The 6,497-nt window shown below is 44.3% G+C and overlaps 1 long non-coding RNA gene across 5 annotated transcripts; it reads left to right on the forward strand.

The window, feature by feature from the left end:
• Positions 1-2,703: 2,703 nt before the first annotated feature.
• LOC121862478 lies at positions 2,704-6,174 on the forward strand. 5 transcript variants are annotated; one of them, XR_006088244.1, is made up of 4 exons: positions 2,704-2,913; positions 4,983-5,057; positions 5,126-5,174; positions 5,417-5,447. It is a non-coding gene; the product is annotated as an uncharacterized LOC121862478 (long non-coding RNA). The 5 variants fall into 5 exon arrangements; XR_006088242.1 differs by lacking the exon at positions 5,417-5,447 and adding an exon at positions 5,321-5,349; XR_006088243.1 differs by lacking the exons at positions 5,126-5,174; positions 5,417-5,447 and adding an exon at positions 6,112-6,174.
• The last annotated feature ends 323 nt before the right edge of the window (positions 6,175-6,497 follow it).

The raw sequence follows: 6,497 nt of genomic DNA on the forward strand, positions 1-6,497 counted from the left end.
GTTTGTCACTCAATTTCAACGTGTTGTTCTTTCTCTTCACACAACCAAGTTTATCTACTTTAGGAGCCATTATTATGGGCTTGTACAGTACTCTGTAAATGGAAAGAGTAGGACTCAAAATTACATACTGTACATTGTCAGAGTTTGACTGCTCGTTTTAAAGTGGCGACCGCGTGGTCGCTGTGACGCTCACGCATACTCATATACACACAAAAGCCCGCTAAAAAAAAAAAAAAAAGTTTGAGTTTTCGAAAAGTCTGGATTCTCGGGTGGTCCAGATTTCTGGCATCCGGATTTTTGGACTTTTACTGTACAAGGTTTATTCGTCATCCATCTGTCAAAGGATGACTCTTAAACCCTATACTGTACTGTATTAGGTTGAGAAAGAGTCTGGTCTTCCTGACAAAACCAGAATCTAATTTGGACGCCATTGGTCGATTCACCACTATGAATGGGGCCGCCTCATTATATATATATATATAACGTATAACTAGAAGGTACCTCATGAGCTTGGTGCAGCGTTGGGAATATCTAATTGGAAGTTTTGCTGTACAGTATTCAGTAATGTGCCTATAATTGTATATTTTTGGATGTTAACTCTCTTCTTTTTTTTTTTGGAAATATTAAACAATATATTGAATGACTTACGCTGCTGCTCATGTAAAAAAAAAAAAAATATTCATATCTCTCAAGACCGGCTTAGAAAACTTCCTCTCTGTAGTGATCAGAATCACTTCCCTTCCTAACTTGAGATTTTAACAACTATAGAAGAAAACTTTTCTTATTTACAAAAGAAGAAGAAATAATTATTAAAAGTTAAGTAATATATATTTTACAAGTCCATCATCTTCTTCTGGGATATATTTAATAATTTCAGAAATATTTGAACTTGTTGAAAAAAAATGTTAAAGAATACAGAAAATAATCTATAACTGGTGGCCTTCATGGAACCTCCCTCCCCCCCCCCTCCTGTCTCCTCTCGATGTAAGCAGTTCCGTAATGTGGCAACTGCAGAGGAAACAACTCTGGCAGAATAATGACTTGGGGGGAACTTTCACTGTATACTGTACTGGACAATGTCAACTGTCAGCAGCTATAACTCTTATCTCAAGATATTTTATTATTTGTTTTTATTCGCATTTGTGTCGTCGTCATGATCGTAGACTCTTTAAAGACGTTTCGTTGTCATTTTTAGATTTGCTTCAAGTATTTAGGATTTTATTAGACAATTGATGTGGGTATAGTATTAAAATGCTCTCTAGTGGGATTCAATTGCCCTCTGGTGGGATTCAAATGCTCTCTAGTGGAAGAAGAACTACTTTTATCATCTATACAAGATTGATTAAATTATTCTTGGGTAATTAGGGTCATCGGTAGTTACTGTTGGCCTTGGAATATCTCTCCTCTTACTGGTGATTGAGGTCAACTAACTGTTCTCTTTTATTGCCAATTTCTTCCCCGATAATTGACTTTTTAAACGTCGTTCTTCTGTAAATTTTGCGTCTTTGTCCTCGACTTTTTTCTGGTTATTATTTACATCTATCTGGGAGGAGTTTTATGGTGACAGTTAGGGTCTGTTATTGACACAGTGTGAGGGTCTGTTATTGACACAGTGAGGGTCTGTTATTGACACAGTGTGAGGGTCTGTTATTGACACAGTGTGAGGGTCTGTTACTGACAGTGTGAGGGAAGTCTGTTATTGGACATGTGTGAGGGTCTGTTATTGACACAGTGTGAGGGTCTATATTGACAATAGAGTGAGGGTTCCTGTTACTGACACACTGTGAGGGTCTGTTATTGACACAGAGTGATGTGGTCTGTTATTGACACAGAGTGAGGGTCTGTTAGCTGACACAGTGTGAGGGTTCAATACACACTGGGTAGGGTCTGTTATTGACACAGTGTGAGGGTCTGTTATTATTGGACACAGTGTGAGGGTCTGTTACTGGATACAGTGTGAGGGTCTGTTATTGACACACACAGTGAGGGTCTTCATATTGGACACAGTGTGAGGGTCTGAGCACACACACAGTGTGAGGGTCTGTTACTGACACAGCGTGAGGGGTCTGCTGGCCACACACAGTGTGAGTGGTCTGCGGTTGGACACAGTGTGAGGGTCTGTTATTGACACAGGAGGGTCTGTTATTGACACACAGTGTGAGGGTCTGTTACTGACACACTGTGAGGTCTGTTATTGACACAGAGTGAGGGTCTGTTATTGACACAGAGTGAGGGTCTGTTATTGACACAGTGAGGGTTCAGTTATTGACACAGTGTGAGGGTCTGTTATTGACATAAGAGTGAGGGGTCTGTTATTGGACACACACAGTGAGGGTCTGTTACCGTGGACACAGTGTGTGAGGGTCTGTTGTTACTGACAAGACTGTGTAGGGTCTGTTATTGACACAGAGTGAGGGTCTGTTATTGACACAGTGTGAGGGTCTGCTATTGACACAGTGTGAGGGTTCGTTATTGACACAGTGTGAGGGTCTGTTACTGACACAGTGTGAGGGTCTGTTATTGACACAGTGTGAGGGTCTTGCTACTGACACAGGAAAGTCTGTTACTGACACAGTGTGAGGGTCTGTTATTGACACAGTAGTCTGTTACTGACAAGCAGTGAGGGTCTGTTATTGGCCACAGTGTGAGGGTCTGTTAGGCTGACACAGTGTGAGGGTCTGTTAAATACACACAGTGTGAGGGTCTGTTGGCTGACACAGTGTGAGGGTCTGTTACTGACACAGAGTGAGGGTCTGTTATTGGACACAGAGTGAGGGTCTGTTATTGACACAGTGTGAGGGTCTGTTATTGACACAGTGTGAGGGTCTGTTATTGACACAGTGTGAGGGTCTGTTACTGACACTGTGAGGTCTGTTATTGACACAGAGTGAGGGTCTGTTATTGACACAGTGTGTGGAGGGTCTGTTATTGACACAGTGTGAGGGTCTGGGAGCTATTGACATAAGTGTGAGGGGTCTGTTATTATTTACACAGTGTGAGGGTCTGTTGACACAGAGTGAGGGTCTGTTATTTTCACAGTGTGTGAGGGTCTGTTACTGACACAGTGTGAGGGTCTGGAGCTGGACACACACTGTGAGGGTCTGTTATTGACACAGAGTGAGGGCTCCTGAGCATACACAGTGTGAGGGTCTGTTATTGACATGAGTGTGAGGGGTCTGTTACTGTGACACAGTGAGGGTTCATACGACACACTGTGAGGGTCTGTTATTGACACAGAGTGAGGGTCTGTTGGGGTTGACACAGAGTGAGGGTCTGTTATTGACACATGTGAGGGTCTGTTGCTGACACAGTGTGAGGGTCTGTTGGCCGACACAGTGTGAGGGTCTGTTACTGACACAGTGTGAGGGTCTGTTAATAGACAGCTGCGTGAGGGTCTGTTATTGACACAGAGTGAGGGTCTGTTATTGACACACAGAGGGAGGGTCTGTTATTACCACAGAGTGAGGGTCTGTTGGCTGACACAGAGAGGGTCTGTTATTGACACAGTGTGAGGGTCTGTTACTGACACAGAGTGAGTGGCCTGTTATTGACACAGTGTGAGTCCTGTTATTACACACAGACACAGTGTGAGGGTCTGTTACTGGATACAGTGAGGTCTGTTATTGACACAGAGTGAGGGTCTGCCAGTTGACACACAGAGTGAGGGTCTGTTATTGACACAGAGTGAGGGTCTGTTATTGACACAGTGTGAGGGTCTGTTATTGACAAAGGCAGAGGGTCTGTTACTGACACAGGAGGGGTCTGTTATTGGGACACAGAGTGAGGGTTCACATGACACACAGAGTGAGGGTCTGTTATTGACACAGAGTGAGGGTCTGAGTATTGACACAGTGTGAGGGTCTGTTACTGACACACTCGTGAGGGTCTGCTTTGGCTGACACAGAGTGAGGGTCTGTTATTGACATACAGTGTGAGGGCTCATATTGACATAAGTGAGGGAAGTCTGTTATTGGATTTCACACTGTGAGGGTCTGTTACCGACACAGAGTGAGGGTTCGTTATTGACACAGTGTGAGGTCTGGGGTTATTGACACAGTGTGAGGGTTCGTTACTGACACACCAACAGAGGGTCTGTTAGCTGACACAGAGTGAGGGCTCACACATTACAGTGGTCTGTTGGCTGATTAGCCAGTGAGGGTTCACACTGACACAGTGTGAGGGTTCATATTGACACAGAGTGAGGGTCTGTTATTGACACAGTGTGAGGGTCTGTTATTGACACAGTGTGAGGGTCTGTTAATATTTTCACAGTGTGAGGGTCTGTTACTGACACACTGTGAGGGTCTGTTATTGACACAGTGTGAGGGTCTGTTATTGACACAGTGTGAGGGTCTGTTACTGACACAGTGTGAGGGTCTGTTGGCTGACACAGAGTGAGGGTCTGTTATTGACACAGAGTGAGGGTCTGTTATTGACACACAGTGTGAGGGTCTGTGAGTGTTAATATACAGAGTGAGGGTCTGTTATTGACACATTACAGTGAGGGCTACACATAGGGAGGGCTTGCATATATAGAGGAGGGCATACATAGAGGTTTGGCATATAGAGTGAGGGCCTATGGAGTATAGGGCCTATGCATATACAGGGAGGGCTTCATGGGCTATATAGGGAGGGCTCTGCATATACAGAGTGAGGGTCTGTTGGCTGACACAGAGGAGGGTCTGCACATTTATTGCGTGAGGGTCTGTTATTGACACAGAGTGAGTGGTCTGTTATTGACACAGAGTGAGGGTCTGTTATTGCTGACACAGGTGAGTGGTCTGTTATTGACACAGTGAGGGTCTGTTATTGACACAGTGTGAGGGTCTGTTAATGACACAGTGTGAGGGTCTGTTATTGACACAGTGAGGGTCTGTTACTGACACAGTGTGAGGGTCTGTTATTGACACAGAGGAGGGTCTGTTATTGACACAGAGGAGGTTCATTGACAGTGTGAAGGGGGGGTTCATATTGACACAGAGGAGGGTCTGTTACTGACACAGTGTGAGGGTCTGTTATTGACACAGAGTGAGGGTCTGTTATTGACACAGTGTGAGGTCTGTTAATGACACAGTGAGGGTCTGGTTGACACAGTGTGAGGGTTCATTATTGGACACAGTGTGAGGGTCTGTTATTGACACAGAGTGAGGGTCTGTTATTGGACACAGTGTGAGGTGGTCTGTTATTGACACATGAAAGAGGGTCTGTTATTGGACACAGTGTGAGGTCTATATTGACACAGGAGTGAGGGTCTGTTACTGACACAGTGTGAGGGTCTACATGACACAGTGTGAGGGTCTGTTTACTGACACACTGTGAGGGTCTGTTATTGACACAGTGTGAGGGAATTGTTGGCTGACACAGGAGTGAGGGCTGTTATTGACACAGTGTGAGGGTCTGTTATTGACAGTGTGAGGGTCTGTTATTGACACAGAGTGAGGGTCTGTTATTGAGCCACAGAGTGAGGGTCTGTTATTGACACAGGAGTGAGGGTCTGTTATTGACACACAGTGTGAGGGTCTGTTATTTTTCGGGACACAGTGCAAGAGGTGGTTCGTTACTGACACACTGTGAGGGTCTGTTATTGACACAGAGTGAGGGTCTGTTACTGGACATTGGTGTGAGGGTCTGTTATTGGACACAGGTGAGGGTCTGTTACTGACACAGAGGGTCTGTTACTGACACAGTGTGAGGGTCTGTTATTGACACAGAGTGAGGGGTCTGTTATTGGGACACAGGAGAGGGTCTGTTACTGACACAGTGTGAGTGGTCTGTTATTGGATTGACAGAGTGAGGGTCTGTTATTGACACAGAGTGAGGGTCTGTTATTGAGCCACAGAGTGAGGTCTGTTATTGGACATTAAGTGTGAGGGTCTGTTACTGACACACTGTGAGGGTCTGTTACTGGACACAGTGTGGAGGGTTCATATTGACACAGTGTGAGGGTCTGTTACTGACACACACCCTGTGAGGTCTGCTATTGATTACAGTGTGAGGTCTGTTATTGACACAGTGTGAGGGTCTGCTACAGGTGGTCTGTTATTGACACAGAGTGAGGGTCTGTTACTGATTACAGAAAGTGTGAGGGTCTGCTATTGGACACAGTGTGAGGGTCTGTTACTGACACACTGTGAGGGTCTGTTATTGACACAGAGTGAGGGTCTGTTATTGGACACAGTGAGGGTCTGTTATTGACACAGAGTGAGGGTCTGTTATTGACAGTGTGAGGGTCTCACTGACACACCGAGGGTCTGTTATTGACACACATGTTATCGACATATGGAAGACTACTACAGTACTACTACTACTACTACTTTGCTATCACTCAGAAACAGTATCACAAACAGCTTGTCAAGTACTGTAGTAAAATAATCGCAGAGTAAAATATCAAGTCATTAGTAAAGAAATACAGAAATATTAGTTAATTTTGTTATAAAATTTAAAAGCATGGAAGATTTTCACTCCTCAAAGATCATTATTATGTGTTTATTATGATT

Source organism: Homarus americanus, unplaced genomic scaffold (genome assembly GCF_018991925.1).
Source record: "Homarus americanus isolate GMGI-L3 unplaced genomic scaffold, GMGI_Hamer_2.0 scaffold31037, whole genome shotgun sequence".
In the NCBI taxonomy this organism is placed as follows: domain Eukaryota; kingdom Metazoa; phylum Arthropoda; class Malacostraca; order Decapoda; family Nephropidae; genus Homarus; species Homarus americanus.